General features: G+C 39.0%; 1 non-coding gene and 1 pseudogene across 1 annotated transcript; one reads left to right on the top strand and one right to left on the bottom strand.

Annotated features, from left to right (window-relative positions):
• The window catches only part of LOC114622548, a 58,958-nt pseudogene that overhangs the window by 11,221 nt on the left and 22,724 nt on the right, over positions 1-25,013 (top strand).
• Positions 23,495-23,556, bottom strand: LOC114622569. Its single transcript, XR_003711631.1, has one exon. It is a non-coding gene; the product is annotated as a U7 small nuclear RNA (small nuclear RNA).

Here is a 25,013-nt window from a genome sequence, read left to right as displayed (position 1 = left end):
TTTTGATCATGATGTTTGTGCAGGCATAAAAACCCTAAGACAGGTTTATTGTGAGATGATTAATTTCTTGTATTTTCTTGTGTGTAGTTACCCTCCTTGTGTTGGAGTTTTCCCAGTAGGATGCACTGTAGAGATGGCTTAGTAGAAAGATAATGTTTAATTTTGTTGTTTTCCTTGAAATATCTCGGTTTCTCCATCTATGGTGCTTGAGAGTTTTGCCAGGTATAGTAGCCTGTGATGGCACCTTTGATCTTTTAAGGTCTGGATGATATCTTCCCAGTATCTTCTGGCTTTCACTATATGTGTTGTGAATTCTGGTGTAATTTTTGATATGTCTGCCATTATTTTTTACTTGTCCTTTTTTCTTTACAGCTTTTAGTATTCTTTTTGTTCTGTACATTTAATGATTTGATTATTATATGGTGAGAGGATTTTCTTTTCTGGTCCAATTTATTTGGTTTTCTGGAGACTTCTTGAAAGTTTATTCCTATTTCTTTCTTTAGGTTTGGGAACTTTTCTTCTATGATATTGATCAAGATGTTTTCTAGCCCTTTGAACTGAGAATCTTTACCCTCTTCCTAATTTTTCCTAGGTTTGGTTTTTTCATTGAGTTCCAAATTTCCTTAATGTATTGGGTTAGAAACTTTACATTTTCATTTTCTTTGACCAATGTGTCAATATATTTTATGGTATCTTCTATGCCTCAGATTGTCTTTACCATCACTTATATTCTGTTCGTGATGCTTGTGTCTGGAGTGCCTGCTCTCTTTTTTAGGTTTTCCATCTCCTAGGTTGCCTCCATTTGTGATTATTTTTGTTCCTACATCTGTTTTAACTACTGGATTGTCTCCTCTTTGAATATATTTTCCTGTATTTCTTTAAGTGCTTCAACTTTCTCTTTAAAAACTTTTACCTTTTTGCTTGTGTTTTCCTGTATTTCTTTAAGGGACACACACACACACACACACACACACACACACACACACATTCATATAGCCTCTCTCATTTTCATAAGGAGGTGTTTTAGGTCAGAATACTGCACTTAACTTATGTTAGAGTACCCAAGGCTTGCTATGGTGGTAGGATAACTGAGTTCAGTGGGGTATGTCTACTTATTACTTAGGGGGATTATTATTAAACAGGGATTCAGAAATATTAAGTAAACTTCCAAATATTACCTTACTAAGTGATATCAGGGCTGAGTTCTAGTTTTCTTTTATTCTCTTCACTATGTTTTAGTTGCCCAATTCTGAACATACAGCCCTGGGAGAGTATTGGATAGAAAAAGTACAACACTCCAAAGGGGAAGAAGCATCACCCTAGCAAAAGCAAAGGAGTGTAAGCATCAAATGTCTGATCATGCCCTGATTCTACAGAACCAGAGAGAAGGGACCTTGAGCTATAAGCTGTTCTCATTCTTACCTGCCCAGTGTTCATCTCTCCATAATAACTAGCCTGCTGGTACTTAGCTTCCATAACCATGGCTGCCTTGGCTGTGACTACCATCACACAGCTCAATCTTTTCAGTAGAAGAAAGGACCTGCACATGACAGCACAAATTTTTTTTTGAAAGTTTAGGCATATAAAATCTAGTGGTTACTTCTCTGTGAGTAGTTAAGAGAATCTTCCCAACAGCAATTTGTGAGAGAAACCTATTTATTTAATTTGTAAGGGTTAATCCATCACTGAAGGATACCGAGTCAGAAACAAAAGACAGGAAATTAAATTAAAAATTATAGAGGAATGTACTGCTTACTTGCTTCCTCACTGCTTTATGTGCTGCTTGTCTTATTTTTACAACCAGGGCTCACCTACCTGGAGAAGGTGCCTCCCACAATTAGCTTGGCCTTCTCACATGACTTATCAATCAAGACATCATCTCATAGCCAAGGCCACAGGACAATTTGATCAAGGTAATTTAGGTTCGGACTTCCTATTCCTAGGAGAATCTAGTCTGTGTCAATGTGAAAATAAAATCTAGCCAGGACACAAATCAAGTAAACAAACAAAATATCACAGTGCCATATCCTCAAAAGATGCTTCATATTCCCTGTATAATGTTGAGAAGGATTTTATTTTTAACACAAAGTTACAGGAATGCCAAGCTTGCCTCCCAATCCATGTAGAACAGAGTGCATCCTTAAACTTTTGACCTACCAGTCTCCACCTCCCTCATACTGGGACTACAGGTATGCATCTCTATGTGAGGTTTATCCAGGTTTATGTAGCCCAAGGATTGGTGCTTGTTGACAAAACAATCTCCCAACTGAGCAACTTTTCCAGCTCAAAGAAGAAATTCCTGATATTCTATACTATCCTTTGAGGGTAAACACAATCTTCTCATGAGAATATTTGAATGGGGCACCTAATCTCAAGACACCACACAGGAAGAGGACATCAGCTTCTGCTGAGTTTATTGTAAAACTGCATCACTGTGTACAACCATACAAAAGTTCAGTGACATTATTTAGTATAGAGATAGAGCACGTGCAAAACACTGCTTTAAGTAACAGATGCTAAGAGCATCCACAATCTGTTATCTTTGTAAGTGACAATAGGACTACCAATAGGCCTAAAACAACAAAATTAATGGATTAGAAAGCAAGTTTTTGTATGAGCTCTCAAAATTCTGCAGGGTGGCAGACATATGAGCACATTAGATAAGTCAGTGATGGGGTAAGAGGTATATGAGGCAGCCAGGTGGATTTCAATAGGAGTAATTTGAGAGCAAGAGCCATGGCAGGGGAGAGGGAACACCAGCTCTTTCAGTGACTTTAAACCTCATTTCTAAAGTGAAGCTTTTTTAAATTTCAGTAAAATAAATAGCATTTGCGCAGACTCCACAAAAAATAAATGCCATAGTGAGAAAGCAAAACAACAGATTTCTATCAAGTTCACCTACTTGATGGTTAAATCGTTTATATTGAATTCAGGTTTCATGGCTCATTAGATGCCCTGAAAGAGAATTCTCAGGGATCTGTATGGACTAATGAGTGTTTTGCAAATTCTTTTTTTAACATATTGGTTCTTTATATTTTCCTCCTGGGAATAATAAAAACCTTTGGCTTATGAAATTTGGCACTACACTTGAGAAACAACAACAGCTATTTTAATTGAACTGATTTTATTTTTATTATTAGAAGATGTTGTAGTTTTGTGTCTTTGATATGCATATTTGACACTGATAAGCAAACGAAGCTAACAGTCTAATTATCATAACCTCCTACACATGTCTCTATACATCTTTCAACTACCCTCTGACAAATTTTCCCTTACTTTCTCATCAAGATGTGGGTTTATTTTTGTGGCTCTATCAGCCAAATGAAAATTGAACTATGTCATTTATTAATTTCCTTCTCCAGATACACCCTCTAAGAGAAGAAGCCCAGCATCCTAGAAGACATTTTCTTGCTTACCAGAAACACAGGTAACCAACACACTAGACATTTCTTGGCCTTAAATAGTAAGTTCTTCTTGGAAGTCTCTTCTATAGCCAACACAAAAGCATGTGGCACCATTATTTACAAGACTTGTTAGAGCAATCAAGTTAAGATGAGGCTAGGAGAAAATCCTTCACTCATCTCTTACAAAGAATTTGTTTAGCTAAATAGGTATATGATTTATTTATAAATATCTATCTATAAGAGCTGTATAAGGCACTATTCATTGATCTGTCAAAATGCCTGACAAAAATTAGAAAGAAAATTCTCATTTAGAAAATTAAAAATGTTGGGTCCCAATTGAGAAGTGCAGACTACCATTGTAGAGAAGTTACAATGAGAAGAGTTTATAGGAGAAAATCACACTGAATCTGTAGTAAGGAGACTGAAAATAATGAGTACTTATAGTGAGTTCACTTTCTTGGAGGTGTCCCCTGCCCATGGAATGGTACCATCTGTATTTGGGGTGAGTCTCAATTAAATCATTTTGAAGGAAAAAAATAGACATACCAAGACATATGTTTCCAAACTGACTCTAAATCACCTAATCTTGACAGTGAAGATTAGTCATCACTGAAGCCAATAATTTGTCTGATTTTCTCACAAGGAAGCAGTGGGCCTAATACGCCTAGTATTGCAAATCAATATATGAGACCTATGATTGAGATCTCTTCCTGCATTGTATGTTGTTATAAGTTTTGAGGCCACAACAGAATCAAGTGCTACTCAGGCTCAGTTTTCATGTTGGAGAAAATCAATTAATAAATATATCATGGCAAGTAACAATAAATTCCCCGATAAAAATTAATTACAATAAAGAAGAAAGTGGAGGGCAGAAGGAAGCTACAGCTCTACCCTACGTCAAAATCCCTAAGAGGTAAAAAGAAATATGTTAGTGCCCAGGGGAAAATGTAGTGTGCAAGAAAGGAAAAGGAAAGAGAAAGTGTAAAGGTGGAGAGAGAGAAAACTTAGGAAGGAATGGGAAGGTGCTGTGTACTAATTTTCTCCCAATTAAGACATTTGATCTAAGAGGAAGCTTCATAAGTACACTTCTTAACACTCAAGAAGTTCCTGAAACTTAAAAGTTTAAAAAATCCCTTCCTCCAGTGCTATGCAAAGAGGGGATTGCTTGGGAAAAGATGTTCCAACTTTCCAGGCTCTCTGTAAGTCCTGCAGGGAGCTCTATGGATACAATATTTATGATGAAATGTTATTCATACTGGTGTGGCCTTTTCAGTGTTGCAGCTTCCTTTGAGTCATAGTCTTGTAAATAATCCCAATGAACTCATCAGTTTGTCAATTTGAACATGAATGGAATTATGTATTTTGTTTAGTTTATACCCTATAAAAAAGTGAGACAGAGAAGGGAGGGGGGGACAGAGACATCACCAAGGCATTGAAAGACAAATTAAATAACTAGTACTTGGTCTTCAAAGCAATAGGAAGTCACTGGATTGGCTTAGAATTTGACTAGGAAGGACTTATTGGCAATGGACTGAAGGAAGTTTTGTAGTATAGCAAGAATAGGGGGGATCAAGCAATGGAGCAACTGCTGTTACCTTCCCTTCTAATGAAAAGTCCTAGGACATATTAGTGTGCACATAATGTGTTTGAAATGTGTTTGAATTCAGATACATAGAAAGACTTCCAGAACTGAATCCAGATTGACTCATTGCAAATTCGAAAGAGAAGTGAGTATGCAGGATAGTCACATCTTTACCTAAGCAACTAATTGTTGGGAGAAAAATTCTCCCTGAAAAATAAACAAATGAACAAAGAACATAACATGAAAGAGATTTATAGGAGGTCATCACAGGGATATAATTTCAACTCTTTCTCTGTCTTTTACAACATTTCCTCTCCTTCTTCTGTGATTGTCCCTGAACTGTAAGGCAGGGAGAAATTCTCCAGATTTTTTACAGGAAGGCTGTCTCTCCTCTTTCCTTCTCTGTCTTTGTATCTAAATCTCTCTTTGTTTCTCCCTGTCTCTCTGTCTCTTTCTCTCTGTTTCTCTCTGTCTCTCTCCCTTCTTCCTCTCTCCAAATATCCTTAAATTCAATGCCCAATCATGACCACCTCCATGGTTGTGAAGCTCTCTCTTCAAATGAGGTACATACTTAAGGGTATCTGTATCAGCTCCTTTCCCCCAATTTTCCACTTCTAACCTGCATGTTCTAAGAGCAACCACATCACTACCCCCATCATCTGACAAAAACAAACCAGCACCCATCTCAACATCTCTCCTCATGTAACCTGAATCTATTCCCTAACAGTGTCATGCTTACCTCCCAGCCTTGTTCCAATTATCTTATTTTGTTGCCAAAGCCAAGCCATATCCCCAAACCCTCGCAACTTTCTCTCTCTAGCCTCGGAAAAGTATTCAACAAGAACCCCTAGCTTTTTTAAAAGTGTTCATGTATGAGTATATCCATGTGTACCACCTATTGCTGTAACCTACAGAGGTCAGAAGAGGTGTTAGATTCCAGGAATTGAAGTTACAGTTGTTTTCGAACCATTATGTATTTGCTGGGCCCTCTGCAAAAGCAGTGCCCATTCTTAACCACTGAGCCATTTTTCTACACCTCAAGTTTTTATAATTATTTTCTTTGCAAATTTTTGTGACCCAACAACACTTAAGTACAAATGGGACTTTCAGCACAACCTCCATTGATATTATGAAAACAAGACAAATATATTCTTGTCTGGTAACTGCTTTATCTGCTTATTCACCAGCCTCAACCATACCACAGTCATCTCTATCACTTAGTATTCTTTCAAGAAATGCCTTCTTTGGCTGTGCAGTTCAAAGTAATCCCCTATGCCTGTATTAACTATGACTTGCTTTGTTTCTTCTACATGATTTCTTTAAAAGCTAGATATTATGGGTTTCTTTATGCAGCTCTCCACCCTCTTTCATGCCTACCCTTTGTCACATGCTGTGGTTTTGCTGTCTCAGAGAAGTTTCACTGCTTACAACTCCAACATAAATCTTGGTTCTTGTCTTCATGAAAGAGAATTTGGCAGGACACATTAGAAGGTTAACCAGTCAAGAACGGAACAAGAACATGCTACTTAGGAGGAGAGCAGGCCAAGGTGAGCTCCAAAGGCTTTGATCCAGTTATGAAAGGGAATTATTAAAGTCTTCCTCTGTTATCTAGTCACCCAAGTCTCCTCCAGGGTGATCACTACTAGGAAAAGTGTATGCTATTTCAGAAAGTCCAGTTTATGCACAACTAAATCTAAAAGATGTAAAAGAAGTAATGATATACACAGGGGTTTAAGCAACTTAAATTTGACAAGTTTTCTAGAGAATAGGATGACAGTATACTGCTCATTTTTTTCTAGAGCAGAAGTCTTGGTATTGCTTTAATCTGATCTGTCTAGCATGAACCACCCTTACATCATGTTTTGAGCTTCCTCACCATTAAGAAACCAGATGAAACAAATAGAGAGAAACCAAGTCACACCCACATTGTTGAAGGGAAGAGGGTAACTCTGAGTTTACAGTATACAGATATTATCTGAAGTACGCCACTGCCATTATCTTTATTTCTTGATGACTAATAGACTAACACAGTTAACTTTAAATCCTGTTTCAGGACCTTGACCTTGCCCATGGGTTGTTCTTAATGTTCTGTCTTTTAGGGCCTATTAGTCAGTTCATCTTGGAGCAAACCTTCTGTCAAATACCATGATTTATTTACTGGATTCACACTGATGAAAGACACTGCCATTCCTCTGACATTTGCATTCTGCTTGGATCTCCCTGCACTTAGTACTTTTTTAAAGCTTTCATCAGTAATCATTGTTGAAGTCCAGTAGAATGTAAAATCTCCTTCATTTAAGATCACTCTGATAGCCACTACAGGGAATTGGACACAAAGAGGCTTGTAGTCCTAAGAGCTTTCAGCAGGGTAACATGATTAAAAGTGGGATGGCATTATGGAAAGCCAGAAAGGACCATTCACATTTTTCTCCTGTCATTTTTCTTTATGTATGCTGGTGTACACCGATACAGTATACATTAGAGTAACAGAAGTGGAACCTCACTTCTGTGCCTTCTGTCCTCTATCACCCATCTCCAGTAGGTAACTATCTTTGAAGATGCTGCACAACCTCTCCCTACTGGGTTCCAGGCTGTTAATAGAGTTAACATCAGAGTTTGTGTGTGACAATTCTAATATGCAATGCTTAGCACTTATCCTCAATAATCCTATTAAACAAGAAACAATAAAATTCATAAAAGTTTATCCAATGTGACTATATTGCAAAGAGAAAGAAAGAAATTCAGTGATCCCTGCAACCTAATTCCATCTTGAATGTCCTAATTTTAGGTCTCAAAGAAACCTGAGACAAGTCTTAGTCACTGTGAATTCACTCAGAACTTCTCATTCCATCTCCAACCTTACACCTTTCCTCTCTAGGGGCTGGGCTTTTACTTCCCTTTCACTAGCTTCAATATAACTTAGCCATTTTGGAAAGATGCCTTCTTGGTCTCTTGGCTTGCTCTTGGCCACTTGGTTCACTTTCCACCCTTTCTCTTTTCTCCCTTTCTCTCTTTACTCATGGCCCAGTTAAGTCTGGACCCTTCCATATGCCTCAGGATGTTTTCTGCCTCATGTCCTGTATAAAACATCCTCCTCAATCATACCCAGGAACAGTTATGTCATCATTTTTATTCACTGATATGAATAAATTCACAAGAGAAGACACACTCAGCCCTCATTGTATGAGTGAAGGACCCTAAGGGCTTTTGCCAGCTTTACACCCACCCATGTTGGCTCAAGGATAGGCCGAGTTCCATTCTCCATCCACAGGAATATTATTGAGTAAATACTTCTCAGAATGTACTGACTGATAGTTACCTGATCATCTAGAATGTCCCAGATACAGTTAATGTGTGTCATGCTTGGTAGCCAATAGATTTATAGTTCAATATGCTTAGCCAATAAGTTTGAACTGTAAACTTGCTGATGTAACCTGTGCTCCTAAAAAGTATCAAAACTGCTTGTAACAGCCATTTTAGGTCAAATTCTAGTCACTCACCTTGAGGGACTAATTCAAGTTTGACCCCGATGCACCAGAAAATTAACCTTTTGCTTTTGCATCAATCTGCATCTCAGTGTCTCACTAGGGGGTATCTTGAAGTAAATACCACTGACCAAGGGTTGGGGGAGGTCATATATTTGTAGGCTAGTCCAGGACTCCAGGAGAACCCCTGACCAGCCACCAACTAGATGGATCAGAGAGAAAAAGTCTGAGCTAGGCAACAGATGCCTACTCATAAGTGTTTGTATTTGTTTCTCTGTCTTTTGCTTTCACTTTTGGCTTGTGAGCTTGAAAGCCTCTGGTATGATGTGGTCAATTGCAATGGACAGATATGGCTTAACATCACTGTGTCCATGGGAATTTGGGAGAACACTAATTCTTTCGGAAACAGCAAGACATAGTATCAGTGGGAGCTGACCGAGTCTTGCTATAACCTGGCTTCAGTGCCCACGGCAGGGGCAAACTGCCTGTGTGTTAATTGTCTTTTTCTGTGTTGGGTTTCTGCACCTGTGCCAGGGAAGATCTGTCTGTGTTGATTGTCTTTCTCTGTGTTGGTGTTGGTTATCTCATTCTGTGTTTCTAGACTTGGACTGATGACACTTTTGGACATGAGACAAACTAAATCTACCCTGTTAAACATCCTAGTTAACCACTGGAGGAAAGTTAGAGAAAAAGGATAAAATGTAAGTTAGTTACTCTCTGCTCCTCCAAATGGACTTCATATTAGGGTGGCCAGCCATAGGGACTTTTGACTTGCAGGTGATCGAAGCAGTAGAGGAAAGACTCTTTAGACCAGGATTCCTCAGATATACAGATCAAGTGCCCCATATAGTTACCTGGAATTATCAAGTGGAGGGCCCCCACCTCTTTGGATAAAAGCCTTTTTATCTCAGAGACTCTTGCAGGTCCTACCAATGAAGGAGAAGAGCCCCGTAGAGACCAATGAGTCTATAAAGAAAAACATCATCCAAGAGTCTTCCACAGTGGATCTACTGGTGATAAGTCCTCCAACCCCTTACCCCTCTACCATCGCCCTGGTTCTCTTGGCCCCTCCTCAGATATCAGGCCCTCTCCATTAAGCCCTCACCCAGCTTCCCTTTACTCCCCCTTCCCTTGGCCCCAGCAACTGCAAGGGGCAGGGAGGGACCCTTGGAACCAGGACTGGCCATGGGAACCCCTAGCAAAAGAGCCCATCCCTTGATAAAAAAGTGCCCCTTTCCCTCCTAGCCTATGGACCCATGGATGAGATGTTAATCAGGTCATGCAATATTGGCCCTTCTCTTCGGCCAACTTGTACAACTGGAAGTCCCAACACTCCCCCCCAACACAAGCACACACACACACACACACACACACACACACACACACACACATTTTTCAGATAACCCTAAGGGGCTGACTAATCTCTTCGAGATTGTTTTATTTACTCATCACCCCACGAGATATCCAACGACTCATGAGAGTGTTCTTCACGATCAAAGAACAAGGGAGGATAATGCAGGAAGCCAGAAATTGTGTCCCCCTCAGACACAGTGGCACCATCGATTGATCAGGCTGTTATGAAAGTGGGTTTCCCCTGACTAGACCTGACTGGGAGTTTAATATTGCCAAAGGTAAAGAGCACATGAAGGTCTACTGCCAACCACCATTGGTGCCACAGACCATCCCAGCCAGGTGTGGGGGCTCCTTGGGACGAGGATCCTCGAAGACTAGGTGGGTAAGGTTTTGGTGATGACGAACAAAAGCAAGCACAGAGGCAGTTTGAATCTGAATGTATTTTGCAACTTTCAAACAAGAATTTTTATGTATAGAGAAACAGATATTACAACTCTAAAAAGATGTGTTCAGTAAAGCAAAATAGAATAATTATTATAATCATTTGGCAAAAGAAAATTCAAAATCATTCAAATATCACGACTTCTAAAATATGTTCAAAGAAGTAATTATGGATGGAACAGGTATATTATTATTACTAAACATAATAGATCACAAAATCATTTAATGTTGATGGCATACCTCCAAGAGCAGGTATGGCACTTTATAGGCACTTATTGGTAACAATTCCTATACAAGTTAATAAATTTTTACAGACAACAATTTTCTAACATCTAGTTCCTGCCTTTGTAAATCTTCAAAATATAATTTAAAACTATTTTTTTAATTCTCTTTTTAAAATAATGCTTTCTTTACCAATGTGCCAAAGCCCACTTCCTATAACACATGCATAGCCATACAAGATCATTTATTGTTGGGATGGTTTTTATCTGTCCTGCCACTATCACATGGTTTTGTAAATGATTTTTGAAGTTAAACATCTACTTTCCTGGAGAAAAGGGCACAAAGTCCCAATCTAGCCCATCAGAAACATCTCATGAATAAGAAAGAGAAGTAGAAAAAGAGAAACTGCCATGAGAACTATGGTTCAATATTTTTCTCTGGCAAAGAGTTCCACAACCAGTTCCAGGAGACTTCCTTTGTTTGAACCCTCAGTCTATGGAACTTGTCACACAGAATCTATTGGGGTTGATTTGGCATGTTGGCAGATCCCAAGGGTGCTGCACGATAACCCACCAACTTGAGCAAGGTACATGAGGTTAAGCTGGGAACAGACAATTTGCCCAGAGCCTTTTTAGGGCAACTCATGGAGGCATTCTGCTAGGATAAACCCTATGACACCAGCATCGAGGAGCACAAAGATACTGTTACTATGGCTTTTATAGACCAGGCTAGTAGAAATATCAGGCAAAAGCTTCAGAGGCTACAGGGATTACAGGATAACTTGGTGAGGAATTTAGTGTAGGTTGCTGAAAAAGTCTACTATAACAGGGAGAGAGAGGAGGAGAAGGAGCAAAGAAAGAAAAAGGAAGAGAACAAAAGGGAGATGAAAAAAAGAAAAGTGACAGTTAAAGAATTTACAGAGAATATTGGCTACAGTAGTTAGGGAAAGCAGCAGAGAAGAGAGACTCCAACCAAAGAGAGATAGAAAACCCATTGAAAAGGACCAGTGTGCATATTGCAAGGAGAGGGGCCACTGGGACTGAGAGTGACCCAACAAATGGAAGCCAGGGGCAGAAAATATCAGGTCTTGGGAAAAGCACAAAAGGTGAAGGTGTTAGCCCTCAGTGAAGACAGTGATTAAGGGAGATGGGGTTTAGAATCCTTGATTGAACCAAGAGTAACTCTGAGAAAATCTATACTTTCCCAGAAAGCAAGCAAAAGACTTATAAGGCCAAATGCAGAGATGGACTCATTTATGGGATAAAAAGCTTGTCCAAGCAGTTAAGGGACATAAATATATATTGGATCTCAGGTTTGGGGTGAGAGAGTAAGGTATGCCAGGAAATGAATGCTTATGCAGACAAGAGTATACAGGGCAAAAGACCTAGGGGAGAATGGCCTGGAGTATATTGGGAGGTCAATTTTACAGAAGTTAAGCCAGGATAATACGGTTACAAATACCTTCTAGTGTTTGTGGGTACTTTCTCTGGGATGGTTTGAGGCTTTTCCCACCAAGGAGGAAACAACTACTGTGGTAGCCAGAAAGATATTAGAAAAAATCTTCGTGGGATTTGTAGTGCCCAAGGTAATTGCATTGGATAATGGTCCTGTTTTTGTATCTAAGGTAAGTCAGGGATTGTCAGAAATATTGGGGACTAATTGGAAGCTCCATTGTGCATACTGTTCCCAGAGCTCAGAGCAGATAGAGAGAATGAAGAGAATCATAAAAGAGACCTTAACTAAATTGTCCTTGGAGACCACCGGTACTGACTAGATGCTGCTCCTTCTCTAGCCCTATTCTGAACCCAGAACACCCTGTACCATTTTAACCTGACCCATTTTGAGATCCTGTATGGAACCACCACTCCCTTGACCCCAGTTCTTTACATGCCCCCAAGAGTGACCTATCAGGCCTACAAGAATCTTATGGCTAGATTGCAAGCTTTCCAGATTAGCCACCAGGAATTGTGGCCTAAACTTAGTGCCCTGTATAATGCCCCAGAAGTTTCACACTGGTATTAAGTTAGAAATTGGGTATATGTTAAGAGACATCATTCTAAAAACTTGGAAGCAAAGTGGAAAGGGTGCTGTTGACCACCCAAACTGCTGTTAAAGTGAATAGAATAACTGCTTGGGTCAACTCTATACCAGCCAGACACTCAAGCAACACCCTCAAGCTGAAGATCACCCACCCTTCTCCAAGGCCGGAGAAACCCTGAGATGGCTATGATGTATCTTCTGGTGCTAAGCTTCGGTACTCCCCAAAACCCTACCAAAAGTGACTTGGCAAGTACTGTCAGTCACAGGGGATGTAGCTTGGTCCACTACAGAAAGAACACCCTCCTTATACATAGTGATCAGAACTTGTCTTTAATCTCTGTAAGGTAGAGGCAGGCCTTGACTTCTGGGATATCCCCACCCTAGTGATACAGGGGGAGGGATTACCCAAATGTGGTGTATAAGAGATTTGCAAATACAATCCATGTCCTAGAAGAGGACTTGGAGGGTGGGGCTTATGGTGTGGATACCCGAAGTTGAGGAGTGTCCTGCAAGAAAAAAAACATATATGTGTGCCTCTGAGATGGGAGAAACCAGCAGCAGGCCTATCAGTGGGGGTGGGGGAGTGGGAGAAACCACTCTTTCTGTGCTACCTGGAGGTGTAAAACATCTGGAAGCTGAAATTGGAGACCATTCCTGGGGTGGTTAAGGATTCAATGATTTAGGTGATATAAGAGCTAGCCAAGCAGAAGACAGAAAGAGTACAGAGTCAGGGCTGGTTTGAGTCTTGGTTTAACTCTTCCCTTTGGTTAATAACCCTCATATCCACCTAGTTAGGATCTCTAATTGTTCTCCTGCTATTGTTGACCATTGAACCCTGCATATTGAACAAACTTATAGCTGTCATAAAAGAGAGAATAGGAGCAGTACAGCTGATGAGCTTGCACCAACAATATGAGACCCTGGTGACAGTATCTGAAGAATATGAGTGTAACCCTGAATGTAGATCCAAGATAGGAACTATACAAGAAATAGGAGGGTGGGGATGAAGAGCCCTAGTGGCTTCTGCCAGCCTTATACCCACCCACCTTGGGTCAAGGCTAGGCCAAGTTCCAGCTTCCCATCTCAGATGAAGGCTAGGCCAAATTACATTCTCCATCCACAGGAACATTCTTGAGAAAAATATTCTCAGAATGTTCTGACTAAGAGTCACCTGATCCTCTAGAAAGTCCTCGGTACAGTTCAAATGTGTGTCATGCTTGGTAGCCAATAGATTTATAGGTCAATATGCTTAATCAATTAATTTGAACTGTAACCTTGCTGATGTAACCTGTGCCTCTAAAAGGTATAAAAACTACTTGTAATAGCCATTTGGGGTCACCTTCTAGTCACTTACCTTAAAAGATTAATTAAAGTTTGACTCTGATACACCAGAAAAAAAGAACCTCTTGCTTTTGCATTGATCTACATTTCAGTGTCTCACTCAGGGGCGTCTAGAAGTAAGCACCACTGACAGAGAGTCAGTCTTACATGGGTTTCTGAGATTTGTGAGAGTTGTGTGAAATCTCTTTTTGGAAAGTAAGTTGTACTTGTGGTTAGCACCAAGATTTGAAATATTTCCTCATCAGATTTCTGTGAAAATTCTAATCCTTGAAGACTGTTGTTTCCATAAGCTTATATCCAAACGGAGGAGCAGGACGGCTCTTTAGAATATCTTCATTCCTGTGCATACAATGCCATTCCTTAGCTTCTGTTGAAGAAGGTGGGTGTGTGAGATAAAAAGAGAAGGGCCAGGACTCCTCTGCTCTCAGATTCTAGGGCCACAGAGATACTCGAGGGCTAACCTCTCTTCCACTTGTGCACAAGGTTTTATTTTCCTTTTGAGATTAAGTAGTTCCTGCTTAGTGAAATTTGTGTTGGTAGCATAAAACAGAAGGGACAATGAGCATGGGTGACTGAAAATGTTTCTGCAATTTTTTTCCATTAAAGTTTAATTTCCAGAACACTGTGACTATTGTGTCTTTGCACTGCTGTAGAAATTAGATTAGCATTAAGTGCTACAGAAAGTTGTTAAGCCAACTCAGAGCTATGCCATCCATAAAACACCCCTTGAGCTCCAGTTAAGTTCACTCTGGGAGACTCAGAGTACCTAAGGAGTTAAGTATAGATGCCTTCAAAGATTAAGCTGCCATTTCTCTGAGACTTTCACAAATCTGTGTGGGCAGTGGTAAATAGAATAACAGGGAAACTGCCACCTGTCTCTCTGAAACCTGTTCTTAAGCTGTTGCTTAGCTTATAGCAAATCAGCAAAGAACAATAACTCAGGCTAGCACCAGCCTCTCTTGAATCAGCTGTGTTTGAAGTGATAGCTAATTTGGATTAGGAAATGAGAATGACCAGCTTTTCATTGGTCTTTGTGATAAATCAATGGTGAACTACTGGTGAGCCTGATGGAAGAAAATTTTACGAATGTTTACTGAAAGAAGAAATAGTTCTTTTCATCCTTTTATGGGAGAAAGAAAAATAATCAATAATATTTCAAATGGTTCAGTAGGAATAAAAAAAAGAGGTGGAGATGGGGGTAAATCTTTTTGTCTGGCTTGAATATACTCCTTTATTATAACCTCTTTTAATTATGAATTATTATTCCAGTTGTAACTCTAAATAGTTGTTGATTGCTTAATTATTATGTTGTAGTCACTCTGCTAAGAAGAAATGACTTGAGTCAGCATTGATTGAGCACACTTTGGCTTTGAATGTCTATGGTAATGCCTTGCACAGCAGAGAAGTCTCACACTGTGCTGAAGAGACTGAGGGTATACCTCCATGGAAAGCAATATATCTTTCTGAGCAGCCAGCAGCATAAAAAATTTACCAATGAAGCTAATCATGCTGACAATGAAAAGTTTTCACTATTAACAAGAAGCCAAATAGCTAGGGATGGATCTGAACTGGTAATGTACTACTCCCTTAGCATACTTGAAGTGTTCTCTTCTCAGTACCACATAATCCTGGCCTAGTGGTACATACTTGACATACCATCATGAGTATGGTAGAAGCAAGAATATCAGAAGTTTAAAGTCACTCTTATCTATGTAGTAAGTTCAATACTGGCTGAGATGAAGAAGAAGACTGTCCAGAAAATGTATGAGTTGGGAGGTGGGGTACTCTAATCTTTGGGTAAGGAAAGAATGTTTTTGCCCTCTTGGGCAGTTTTTTGTTTGTTTTGTTTGTTTGTTTGTTTGTTTGTTTTGCTTTTTTTTTCTTTTTGCAGAGTAGTTGCAGGGACAACTTTTGGTTCCATACCTGCCTATCACACATCTCCTTGTTTCTGCTTTCTTCAGATTCTATTCATAAGACTCAAGGGGGAAAACTTGTCTGAACTTCCTTTGTTTTTTTTTACCCTTGAATAGTGAAATTCTTTCCTGGCAATAAGAAGAGAATTTGTGACATAGGGTTAGTGTGTGTAGAGATGGATGGCACTATGCAGAGTCTGACAATTTTAAGCTATTCATTGACCTATTGGAGGATGCCCAGTCCCTTAAGCTTGTAGTTATCCAGGGAACCATGAGGTATTAATGCCTACATGGAAGATTTGTTAGAACATTTCAAGTTGATGTGTGAATCAGGAGTGTTGACAGATGAAATAAGACAGTGCAGAGAAGAAATAAGTAGCCAGTATAACACACAGCACACTACTAGTGTACCAGGAATGAAGAAGTATATGAATATGTGTTTCACCTTTCATATATTACATACAGCATATTAAAAATATCCTCATTCATATGGAAGAGATTCTAAAGAGACACTCCTGTACTTTCCCCTTAACTCTCACACTATTGAGATAATTATTCTGCAAGAATGAATATTTCCAGAAATCTCATCCTGGGAGAAAGTAAAGGATGACACCTAGCCACAGTCAGAGGACATATTATTTCCTGGGAAGATATTGTACACAGTTCTGACTACTTGGGTAATCCCTTGCAGGAACTTGCTGGAGAACCATTGTTTGGGACATTTGGTCAAGAAGAATGACTTATACTGATAACATATGGGTTCTTCTCTTACAATGTATTGCAACATTACCCTTAGCCCTCACATCTTAGCTCCCTAGAAGAAACTGTGATTCATAGAAGTGTATACCTATTTTCTTACTCAGTCAATACCATAATTCTATTAAACATAATTGTAGCCACCTTTATTGCTACTACTTATAGATTGACATATATATTTATATATAAAATCCTGGATTTTAAGAAATATATATTGTATTTTGCTTCTCTCATACAGTATCACCTCTGCTTCCCCTCTCTCTATCCCACTCTCCCAAATTCTCCCCACCCTTTCTCTCTCAAATAGGTAGAGGGATAGATGATAGATAGATAGATAGATAGATAGATAGATAGATAGATAGATGAATTGATCAGGATGTGTTCAGCAGCAGAAAACACCTATTCCAACGTTTGAAGTTCTGTCTATTGTGTTGCTGCACATACAAAAACTATCCAGAGAAACTCTAGCTTTGGAATCCCAAGGTCTGCTCAGATTCTCTGTGTTTCTTCTGGTCCTATTGTAGGGAATGATCTGTATTCAGAATTCATATATAGTAGTTGATATCTCTCCTGGCATGCAGCCTCTAAGAAGGTATTCCTCAGGCAATGAGGGTACTGAACATGTAATGGCAATTGATGTGAAGCCTAGTAATCTGAATATGATCCCTGAGGCAGACAGTAAGAGAATTGTTTTTTATATGTTTTCCTCTGATATCCACATGCATACCAAGCAATGCACACATACATAGAGAAAGGAAGGCAGACAGAGAATGAAAATAAAAATGAAAGGAGAAGATAGAATAGACAATTTTCATACTCTAATTTTTAGAAGATAAATATGTTTGGTATTGAGAAATGAGTTCATTGCAGGCATTTGACACATGTCTGTGCCTCACTTCTAACACAGCTGTTTAAGACCAAATCCAGAGCTTAATACTGTGCCTCCATAGAAAGTCAAAAACAGGGGAAGGAATATGGTTTTCATCATAAGTGTTTTTTCTGCGCCTAATACATGGTCTCGTACCTATGTTCATTAATGTTTATAGAATTAATAAATATTAGAAAGCCAACAAAATCCAAATGGTAGTAAATATTTGTTGTTAAGTGTACAGAAAATTTCAAGTTTGGACACCTATTGCTAATAAAAATTGAGAATTAATTTCTTCATACCAAGGAAAGTTGGTACAGTTTTGTAATTAATGAACCCTCTTTTCAACAGCTGCAGCCTGATTCTTCCACCAAGAGTCTCAGAAGAGGGCAATCTTCCCTAAACGTTTCTTCGGTGTTAATATTCCCAAAGGGTGTTTGTTCTCAAGCATGGTATGATATTGTTGATTTCTGCTCTATCTCGCCAATTTACAGAGAGCTGCCCTATAAGATTCCCAAATGTGCAAGTATCATGCAATTATCTTGTTCCAAAATATCGAATTTAAATGTGAATTCCCATTCTCACATATTATTCTAAAGAAGTGTGAAAGGAGAAAGCTATATTTCCACACACTTTGCTTGCTTGGAAGCTACAGTAAACTCAATGCTGAGTTTTAAAACAGTTCTTACCTCAAGGCAAACTTCAGATGTGGGGAAAGTAACCAGATATTTTTAAGGAACAAGAAATTCTTTTAATTTATCTTCTAGAAAGGACTTTCCTGATCTGTGTTCAGTAAGCTGCATGTCTGCAATTCTCTCTCTCTCTCTCTCGCTCTCGCTCTCGCTCTCTCGCTCTCTCGCTCTCTCGCTCTCTCGCTCTCTCGCTCTCTCGCTCTCTCGCTCTCTCGCTCTCTCTCTTGCTCTCGCTCTCTGTCTCTCTCTTGCTCTCGCTCTCTCGCTCTCTCGCTCTCTCTTGCTCTCGCTCTCTCGCTCTCTCGCTCTTTCTCTTGCTCTCGCTCTCTCGCTCTCTCGCTCTCTGTCTCTCTCTTGCTCTCACTCTCTCGCTCTCTCTCTTGCTCTCGCTCTCTCGCTCTCTCGCTCTCTCGCTCTCTGTCTCTCTCTTGCTCTCGCTCTCTTGCTCTCTCGCTCTCTGTCTCTCTCTTGCTCTCTCGCTCTCTCAGTCTCTCTCTCTCTCTCTCTCTCTCTCTCTATCTGTATATATATATATATATATATATATATATCCTCATGACACCCTATACAAACAGCTGTTCCTAGGCTGTGGTCACTTCTTACATTTCAGAATTTCTTCAGCCCCTTAAAATAACAACAAAAAAAATCACATTGTTTTGTTTTGTTTTTATTTTCTTATGCTAGTATTCCTGGATTTCAGTGACGATACTCTTCCTTTTTTACAATTCTAAAACCAGCACCTTCACTTGAGTCTGTGACTATGGTATTGATATATCATAACTGGTCAAGTACAGTGTTACATCATTCCCTAAATTGTTTCCTTCAGACTTTCCTGTCTATTCTCATCCCCACTCAGAAGAGATAATTGCTGATTTTGGAAAGAAAAATAGTAGATCCTTTCAGGATTCCTCAAGCTTGTACTTAAAAGTTTTTCTAGAATTGCTTTGTGTTGCTTATGATGGAGGAAAGGCTGTGTAGGGGCTCTCATGAGGTGTTGTCTAAGTGTCCTCTATACACACATTTGGAAGAATGTTAGGAACATGTTGATGATTCAGTCTGTGAAGTGCTTACCTTGCAAATATCAAGACCACGGGTTTAATACCAAGAATCAATATTTTTCAAAAAGCCAGCAAATCATGTGCTTGTAAACTGAATACTGAGGAGGCAAAGACACAAGAAAACCAAGGGTTTTCTAGCTAACAAGTGTAGACCAGTGAGAGATTATGCATGAATTAAACAAAGTAAAAGGTGCCTGACAAAAAAATTAAGGTTGTTCTCTGCCATTCATATACATGCATACATACAGGCACACAAAGAGATAGTGAGGTGCCTGGTAAGTATACAAAATAGAGGAAATATAAGAAATGTGCTTAGCACAGAGAAGAAGAATTAACTACACATGGTATGAGAAGGGTGGAAAGGGGTAACAGTAGAGTTTCATAGTACAAGACTTGAGGTACGGAAGATAAGCAGGTGAACACACAGAAACACAGAAAAACAAAAGCAGAATGATGCCACAGGGATAATTGAAGGGTGGGACATGGAGGAAACAACTGTCACTAAGATCATGGATCTTGTTGGCCAAGATAGAAATCCTGGTAGAGAAATCCCCAAAAGACTGGTTCTCTAAGGAAGTCTTAGATGTTTCATGTGATAAAGTTACTTGCTATCTCTATTAGCTAATACTGCCATAACATAAAACAGCACAGTAGGTGACTGAATCTTTGCTGGGTTGATTTGTTCTAGAGGCTCCAAAGGAAGATTTTCCCATTAATACTGGCTTTTAAAGCCAGCAACAGCCATTGATTATAACTGCACTGATTTAATCTGTGCCAGAAACACCTGGGCCTGTGTGAGTGGGGAAGTTCCTCATATATAGATTCTTGCCTGGGGCTAGGACCTGCATCTCTGTCCTAAGGAGGGCTTCTGAGAAAGGTTTCCATTTTGGAAATCACAGAGTCACATCCTACTTTTCATGTAGAATTGGTGCACAATAATAGAATTGGCATATATGTAATACCTTGTTTATTTGATATTAGCAGGTTTTGATGCATCTTTCCTGGCTAGGACTTGTGTGATGACTATGAAAAACTGTATCTTTCATACTCTTATGAACAATTTCAGCAAAATGGCTGGATATAAAATTAAGTCAAATAAATCAGTATCTTTCTTTTATACAATTGATTAATGGGCTAAGAAAAAAATTATGAAAACAACACCCTTCATGAAAGTCACACATAATATAAAATAGCTTAGGGTGAATGTAACAAAAGAACTAACTGATCTGTATGACAAGAACTTCAAGTCTCTCAAGAAAGAAATCAAAGAAGAACTCAGAAAATGGAGAGATCTCCTATGTTCATGGATTGACAGAATTAACATAGTAAAAATGGCCATCCTACCAAAAGCAATCTACAGATTCAATCCAATCCCCATCAAAATCCCAACACAATTCTTCAAAGGTATGGAAAAAGAATTTCTCAAATTCATCTGGAAAAGTAAAAAACACAGAATAGCTAAAACAATTGATAACAATAAAGAACTTCTAGGGGAATCACCATCAGCTCAAGCTACACTACTGAGAAATAGTGATAAAAACTGCATGGTATTGATACAGAAACAGACACATTGATCAATGAAATAGAATTGAAGACACATGAATAAAACTATACACTTACAAATGCTTGTTCTTTGGCAAGGAAGCCAAAAATATACAATGGAAAAAAGAAAGAATCTTCAATAAATAATACTGTTCTACCTAGAAGTCTGTATTTAGAAAAATGAAAATAGATCCATATTTGTCACCTTGCACAAAGCTTTAGTCCAAGTCAATCAAGGACCTCAACATAAAACTAGATACACTGAACCTAACAGAAGAGAAAATAGAAAAGAGTCTTGATCTCATTGATACAGCAGGAAATTCTTAAACAGAACCCCACTGGCTCTTGCTCTCAGATCAAGAATTGATAAATGGGACCTCATAAAACTGGAATGCTTCTGTAAGGCAAAGAACATAGCCAATAGGACAAATCAGCAGTCTACAGATTGGGAAAAATCTTTACTAAGCCACATCCAATAGAGGGCTAATCCCAATAATATATAAAGAATTCAAGAAGTAAACAGCAAGAAAGCAAACAACTGAATTTAAAAGATGGGGTATAGAATTAAACCAAGAATTCACAACAGAGGGATGTTGAATGGCTGAGAAGCACTTAAAGAAATGTTCAAATTTCTTAGTGTTCACGGAAATGCAAAAAAAAAAAAAAAACCAACACTGAGATTCTACCTTACGCCAATCAGAATTGTTAAGCTCAAAACTTCAGGTGACAGCACATGTTAGCAAGGATGTGGAGAAACAGGAATACTCATCCACTGCTGATGGGATTGCAAACTGGTGCAACCACTTTGGAAATCAATCTGGAGGTTCCTCAGAAAAATGAAAATAGATCTACCTGAAGTCCAAGCTCTACCACTCTTGAGCATATACACAAAAGAAGACCCACCATGCCTCAGGGGCACATGTTAAAGTATGTTCATAGAAGCTTTATGTTTGGTAACTAGAAGTTGGAAACAACCCAGATGTCCCACAACAGAAAAATGAATACAAAAAATGTGGTTCATTTACACAATGGAATACTACCCAGATATTAAGTATGAGAATATCATGAGTTTGGCAAGCAAATAGATAGAACTAGAAAATGTTATCCTGAGTGAGGTAACTCAGACCCCAAAAAAACATGCATGGTATGTACTTACTAATAAGTGGATATTAGCCAAGAAAGTACAGAATAAACAAGATATAATCCCCAGAACTCAAGAAGGTTGACTAGCTGAAGGACCCAAGTGAGAATGCCTCAATTCCACTTTGGGAGCGAGTAAAAAAGAAATCACAGGAGCAGGTAAGGAAGAACCTGGATGGGAAAGGAACAGGCAGGAGAAGAGAGAAACATGATCAGGTTAGTGGGTGGGGTAACAGAGCTGAATCTCTGAGGGCCAGCAGAAAGAAATGAAACAGGCACCCTTGGGAAGTAGGATGAAGGACCCTCTAGAATATACCAGAGACCTGGGAGATGAGAGACTCTCCAGACTCAAAGGGATGACATTAGATTAAATACCCTACAGTAGGAAGAAGGAATTTGTACAATCCACCTCCAATAGAAAGACAGGAAATCAATTGTAGGGATAGGATTGCCATTCCATAGTCAAAGGGCTGTCTCAGAATTGTTCCTGTCTGAACAAACTGCAGCAACAAAAATGAAGAAGAGCCTAAAGAAAAAGAAGTATAGTGACAGGCCCAAATTGGGATTCAGCTCAAGGAGAGTTACCACGGCTTGACACTGTTACTGCTTCTATGTGTGCTTACAAACAGGTGCAGATCATGACTGTTCTCTGAAAGGCCCAACACGCAGCTGAAAGAGTCAGATGCAGATACTTATACCCAACCAATTGACAGAAGATGGTGACCCCTGTGGTTGAGTTAGAAAAAAGCTAGAATAAGCTCAAGAGGAGGGCAATCCCATAGGAAGACTAGCAGATAACCTAGATCCAAGAGATCCTACAGACACTGAGCTACCAACCAGGCTGCATATAAGAGTTGATATGAGGCCCTCAACACATATACAGCAGAGGACTGTCTGCTGTATATTAGAGAAAATGCACCTAACCCTCAGGAAACTTGAGGCTCCAGGTAATGGGAGGTCTGGTAGCGTATGGGTGGGGTGGCTGAGACATCCTGTAGATGGGTGTTGGGGAAGAGAAGGTATGGGGTGTGTAACCATCAGATGGTAGACTGGGAGGTGGATAAAATCTGGACTGTAAAAAAAAAAATTAAAGTATAAATGAAGAAAAGAAAAAAAGAAAAGGAAAGGAAAATTTAGAAGCTTAGGTGCCTGATCCAGGCACTCACCTGGCTGGTGACTCCACTTCTCTGTAACAGGTTCCTTAAGTAAATGTACATTTGGAGAAGGTGATATTTAGGATACATAAAGACCTTAGTAGTCCTTAGTCTCAAAGATCTCACACATGCAAAAACTAGTTTACGGACTCTGTTAGACTTATGTAAAACATTAAGATCTAGATGGAATCTTAAGATCTATGTAAAATTTTAAGGCCTAAAAATAATGTTAAGGCCTACATAATTGTTACATCTCTAACCTGGCATTTTTTGCTGTTGCAAATATTACAAGGTAACTTTTTCGTATGTTGTTTCTCCTGTTATTAGGAAACTTTCTCATGTCCAAGTTGATTTCATATTCTGCTATGTTCTGTCCTGCCAAGGACCAGCATTGGCTTGCTAGGGAGTCCTTAGGAAAGGGTGTTTGGGATTGGAGGAATAAATGACTTGAAATCAGTGATGGATGCAAGAAGACAGTTCTGTGTTCTCCCCAAGATAGATCTCTAGGTTTCCCAAACAAAGTAAGACAACCTTCTAGAAAAATTCTAAAAGAGTTGTAATAGCCTGTGGGTGACTTTGTGGTTTTCTCACCAATGTAAAAAAACTTACTAGATGAAATTCTAAAACAGCTCCACTGACTCTTTGGATAACTCAGCTCTTGCAAACTAAAGTCTCATCTTTTATATCAATTCAATCATTTTTATATCATTTTTTGCATATCAATTCAATCGTTTATCTGATGATCCAATTTGATTGTCCCACAAATCAGCATTTAACCTCTTGATTCTTATATTTTTGGTTGTGAGCTTAGCCTTTAATGGCTGAGCCATCTCTCCAGCCCTAACCTCTTGATTCTTAGAAAAAAAAAAAAACAGCAAGTATTTTTTGTTATCTTAGAAATTCCTATGCAGGTGTTTTGGGCACAGCACTTGTGGTTGCTAAATCTAGACATAGAGGCTATATTTGTGTGAGAAAGTTAGCTTTCTGTTGTCCAGTTACTTCACTGCCTAAGCTTGACTGTTCTGGAACTTACTTTGTAGACAGACCTTCAGCTGGATTTGTAAACTCAATCAGCTTTGCTGGCTGGCATCCAAACCAGAGATAACCACACTCACCATGCATAGACCTAAACTCATTCTATCCCAGGCTGACCTTGAACTCAGAAATCTGCCTTCCCTTATAAACACAAACAGTAATGTGAGCTGTGTGGGATCTAACCTTTCGATCACAACTCCCTGACTTTCTGATGCTTTTTCATGACTTCAATCATTTGTCTTGTTTGTTAACTATTCTTTTTCCTTTACTGATTCCTTTGTGCAGCTGTATTTGTTATTTGGGTCTATGAAGCCCCTCATACAATTAATACTGAATTCTTATATTTTGCATACTTGAGAAATCCTGTTTATATATTCTTGAACTCATATTTTCAGAGTTCTTTTCCACTGACTTAAGAGCTGTTCTGAACATCAGAACATTACATTTTGTGGAAGAACATTAGACACATTCTCACTACCCAGAATTATGCTGTTTCTATTTATTATGGAGTCATTGATGTTGGCAGGAAGAACATTCCCCAGGACATGTAAAATAGGTACATTATTGTAAAAACAAGTATTATGCACACATCAACCATTAGCAAATTTGGAGACTCATGTACCAATGGTTATGCTCTAGGATCATGAACCATGCAGCATCATCCCTTCTATGGTCATACTAGACCTTGCACTGTGCCTTTGGAAACCAATCACAACAGAAGGTAGTAGAACTGCTGTGTACAGTTACCCAAAGTAACTAGGCCTGAACCACCCATTTTCACTAACACTTCCTGAACCTGTGTATAAGATTTATGATGCTGATTTTTGTAAGCTGCTTCTGGGCTAGACCCCAATATAAGAGAGATACCTGCACCAATATAAGAAAATATTTGCAATAAGATTTCCATTTTGAATTGGGGTTAAATAAAGTTTAAGTTTCCAAGAGCTTCCTATGAACTTACTTATCAGAAAGAGACATGCACATGGG

Source organism: Grammomys surdaster, unplaced genomic scaffold, assembly GCF_004785775.1.
Source record: "Grammomys surdaster isolate TR1022 unplaced genomic scaffold, NIH_TR_1.0 189, whole genome shotgun sequence".
Lineage (NCBI taxonomy): Eukaryota > Metazoa > Chordata > Mammalia > Rodentia > Muridae > Grammomys > Grammomys surdaster.
The sequence above is the reverse complement of the archived record's forward strand: the minus strand, read 5'-3'. Positions and strand labels throughout refer to the sequence as shown.